Below are 5,048 nucleotides of genomic sequence, written 5' to 3'. Positions count from 1 at the left end.
ACCTTTTTTTTTTTTAGATTTTATTTATTTGGCAGAGAGAGACACAGCGAGAGAGGGAACACAAGCAAGGGGAGTGGGAGAGGGAGAAGCAGGCTTTCTGCTGAGCAGAGAGCCCGATGTGGGGCTCGATCCCGGGACCTTGGGATCATGACCTGAGCCAAAGGCAGATGCTTAACAACTGAGCCACCCAGGTGCCCCCACTTTTTTTTTTAAGAGAGGGAGCAGGGGGAGGAGTAAAGGGAGAGAGAGAGAGAGAGAGAATCTTAAGCAGGCTGCACACTGGGCCTGGAGCCCGACATGGGGGCTCGATCTCACAACCCTGAGATCATAACCTGAGTCAAAATCAAAAGTCAGAGGTTTAAATGACTGAGCCACCCAGGCAACCCCAAAAACTGTCAATTTGAACTATTGCAAGTTAGGGACTGTCTGTACACAGAAGCCCATAAGATACTGATGAAAGTAATTGAAGAAGACACAGTGGAAAGATATCCATGGACTGGAAGAATACTAAAATGTCCATTATACCCAAAAATATTTATTGATTCAGTGCAATTCCCATCAAAATTCCAATGGCTTTTTTTCACAGAAATAGAACAAACAATCCTGAATTTGTATGGAACCACAAAAGACTCTGAATGGCCAAAGCAATCCTGAGAATGCAGAACAGAGCTGGAGGCATAGCTTCATGATTTCAAACTATACTACAAAGGTATAGCAATTAAAACAGTATGGTATTAGCATAAAAGCAGACACATAGATCCATGGGAAAAAAATAGAGAGCCCAGAAATAAACCCAGGCATATATGGTCAATTAATTAACAACAAAGGACCCCAAAACAGTTTCTTCAATAAATGGCATTGAGAACACTGGGCAGTCGCATGCAAAAGAATGAAAATGGGCTACTATCTTTCACCAGACACAAATCAACTCAAAATGGATTAAAGACTTGAATGTAAGACCTGAAACCTAAAACTTCTGGAAGAAAACACAGGCAGTGAACTCCTTGACATTGGTCTTCGTGATTATTTTTTTGGATTTGACACCAAAAGCAACAAAAATAAACAAGTGGGACTACATCAAACTAAATAGCTTCTGTACCACAAAGGAAACCATCAAAAAGTTAAAAAGCAACCTATGGAATGGGAGAAAATATTTGCAAATCATGTATCTGATAAGGGGTTAATATCCAAACTCATGCAACTCAATAGCAAAAAACCAAACAGTCCAATTTAAAAATGGGCTGAGTGTTCTGAATGGACATTTTCTAAAGATGACACCAGGTGACCAACAGGTACATGAGAAGGTACTCAACACAACCAGTCATCAGGGAAATGCAAATCCAAACTGCAATATCACTTCACATCTTTTGCAATGGCTGTTATCAAAAAGACAAGAAATAACATGTGTTGGTGAGGATGTAGAGAAAAGGGAACCCCATGTGCACTATTGGTGGGAATGCGAATTGGTGCAGCTGCTATGGAAAATAGGATGGAGGGGCGCCTGGGTGGCTCAGTCAGTTAAACATCTGACTCTTGATTTTGGCTCAGGTCATGACCTCAGGGGCATGAGATTGAGTTTGGAGCCTTTTGTCCCTCCCCCCACCCCAGTTCACACGTGTGTACACTCTCCAAAAATAAATTAAAAATAAAGAAAAAAGAAAACATGGAGGTTCCTCAAAAAATTAAAAATAGATCATATGATCCAGCAGTTCCGTTTCTGGGTTATACATCCAAAGGAAATGTAATCAGAATCTTGAAGAGATATTTATACTCCCATGGTTGTTGTAGCATTATTCACACTAGCAAACGTATAGAAACAACCTAAGTGTCTGTCTATAGTGAATGGATAAAGAAAATGTCACACACACACACACACACACACACACACACACACACACGCACACACACACGGGAATATTACTCAACCATGAAAAAGAAGGAAATCTTGCTATTTGTGACAACATGGATGGAACTTGAGGGCATTACATTCAGGGTATGAGGCAGACAGAGAAAGACAAATACTGTGTGATATCACTATTTTACGTGGATTCTAAAAAAAAAAAAAAAAAGCAGAACTCATAGAAACAGAGTTGAGAAGTGGTTGCCAGAGGTTAGGGGTTGGGGAAATTGGGGAGATATTGGTAAAATGGCACAAACATCTAGTTACAAGACAAAAAAGTTCTGGGGATGTAATATACAGTGCGGTGACTCTAGTTAACAATATTGTATTATATATTTGAAAGTTGCTAAGAAAATTGATGTTAAATTGTTCTTACCACAAAGAAGAAATTTTAATTATGCAAGGTGAGGGAGGTGTTAATTAATGCTGTTGCAGTAATTATTTCATGATATATAAGTATATCAAATCAACATGATCTACATCTTAAGTTCACAGAATATTTATGTCCGTTATATCTCAGTAAAGCCGGGGAAAAGAACTGGGCAAGGAGGGACTTGAATAGACAGTTCTCCAAAGATGATATACAAAAAACCAATAAACACATGAAAAGATGCTCAACATCACTAATCATTAGGGAACATAAATTTAGAACAGTGAGACACTATCTTGCACCCAGTAGGGTGGCTACTGTCAAAAAAACAAGGGGGGGGGTATAAGCAATGCAGGTGAGGATGTGGAGAAATTGGAACCTGTGTGCACTGCTGGGGGAATGTAAGTGGTGCAGCCACCATGGAAAACAGTTTGATGGTTCCTTGAAAAGTTTAACATAAAATTACCACATGATCTAACAAATCCAGTTCTAGGTATGTTCCCCAAAGAATTGGAAGCAGGGACTTGAACAGATATTTGTATACCAATATTCCCAACAATATTATTCACAATAATGAAGTACTGTTGGCATAACATGGATGAACCTTGAAAACATTGTTAAGTGAAACTAGCCAGACATAAAAGGACAAATGTATGATTCCACTTCTATGTGGTGCCTAGAATAGGCAAATTACTACCAACAGAAAGTAGAACAGTGGTTGCCAGATGCTGGGGGAAGAGCACAATGGGGAATTACTGTCTAATACGGATGGAGTTTCAATTTGGGATGATGAAAAAGTTCTGGAGATGGGCAGTGTGGACGGTTGAACAACACTGTGAATGTACTTAGTGGACTTAATGCCACATAAATTTTAAATGGTTAAAATGGCAAATATGATGCATATTTTATCACAAAAATAAAAAATTTATGGTATCAAAAATAGGGAAAAATACTATTAGTTCCAGGAAGAGTTGCATCAGCATAAAGTTCCTTCTCGAAATTAAAAATTATCAGATATTATTTGCAATCTTGCATTTGCCAAGAGCAACTGACATTGCTTTCGATTGTAGGACTTGAAAATGACGTTATTAGGAGTATAGGTCTTGAAAAACTATTAAATACATTTGCGGAAAAGTCAGAAAAATCTTATGATCAGTGAAGACATCACATATTTACAGGAGCACATACTGTATTACATAAAATTATGACACCCAAAAATATTTTTGCGATTTGCAAGTTTATATTGTTACTCAGTTACCACTATTACTAAGGATATTTTACGAGGATTAAGACATTTTTAAAGGAAAAGCCCTATATTTTAGTTCCTTTAGCAGCACTTTTTCCCTGCTTTTTGAAAAAGAGCTTCTCATTTCCATTTTGACCGGGCCCCACAAATCATGTACTTGGCCCTCCCTGACCCCCCCTTTACCAGTGACAGCCTGTCCATTTCCGACGGAGTCCCTTTGCCTTTGTAGCTCAGCAGTGTCATCTCTCAAATGGGAATGAGGTCTACTCTGCTTCATAGATTTGATGTGAAACCCACACACCGTGGTTTGGAAAATATAGGTGCTTTAAAATATTGGTGGCGTCCTTGTTCATACAAAGTATTTTTTAACCATTGCCCTTCATGGAGTCTGAGTGTCTAGATAAATAGATTTCTTATCTAAAATAAAGAAATGTAACTCATTATTTCCTATGGAGTTTTCCAGACTTTTGAGAGAGAACCTCAATGACACATTCTGTTCATAAAGTTATCATTTATCTAGATGAGTGATCTCATGGATGGAATTTATTTCTTCATATGACTAAAAGCAAAGTATGAAAGTGATGCCAAAACACTGGACTCCCATCAAAGGTTGTAAAGCCTAAAATTTCAAATACTCTTTTTTTTTTTAAGATTTTTCTATTTATTTTTTAACAGAGAGAGAGACAGCGAGAGAGGGAACACAAGCAGGAAGAGTGGGAGAGGGAGAAGCAGGCTTCCCTCAGAGCAGGGAGCCCAATGCGGGGCTCGATCCCAGGACCCTGGGATCAGAACCTGAGCTGAAGGCAGATGCTTAACGACTGAGCCACTCAGGCGCCCTCAAACACTGTTTCTTATAACTCCCCTAACTTCTAAGCAGCTCCAAGTAAAAACAACACGAGGAGAGCGGAATTCCCCAGCAGCATCCCTGGGAAATCTGTAGGCATCAGACCCAGAGTGGGAACAACACTGCTGGAAGCAAAGACGCAAAAATGTCCCAGCGCTAGGGTAGCTGCACTTAGGAGCTCTGCCGGATTGGAGGACGGAGTCTGAGAGCCAAGAAGACAGCAAGGCAGAAGCTGGGGTCCCAAATCTGAAAGCCCACTTCATGCGCACTCTGACAATATCCTGGCCGTTGGTACAGGTGACACGGTTAAACCACTGTCACTGGGGGCTTCCTGAACCCTCAAGACATCCTGCCTAATCTCCCTGGAGACCATGCACAGGTGACTGACTTCGGGGTGGCGCCGAGACCCGGGGACAAGCTCTTGTGTCAAGAGGCTAGCTCTGAGGGACCAAACTTGTAACTGATCAATAGGTTAACAAGCTGGATGGGGGCAGAGTTCCAATTGCTCCGCTGCTCATGCCTCCTGCAAGTGGGCCCACATCTCCCTCCTCCAGGCCAGGGGAATCCACTTTAAAGTGCTCTCTCTCACTGGCCATCCCTCAGACAGGCCCTCCCACTGCCTAACCTTTGCCCTTTCTAATTGCCCTGATCTCATCCCAACCTCCATGGCTATGTTTAAAGTCCATCT

This window comes from Zalophus californianus, chromosome 15 (genome assembly GCF_009762305.2).
Source record: "Zalophus californianus isolate mZalCal1 chromosome 15, mZalCal1.pri.v2, whole genome shotgun sequence".
Lineage (NCBI taxonomy): Eukaryota > Metazoa > Chordata > Mammalia > Carnivora > Otariidae > Zalophus > Zalophus californianus.
This window is presented reverse-complemented; position numbering follows the sequence as displayed.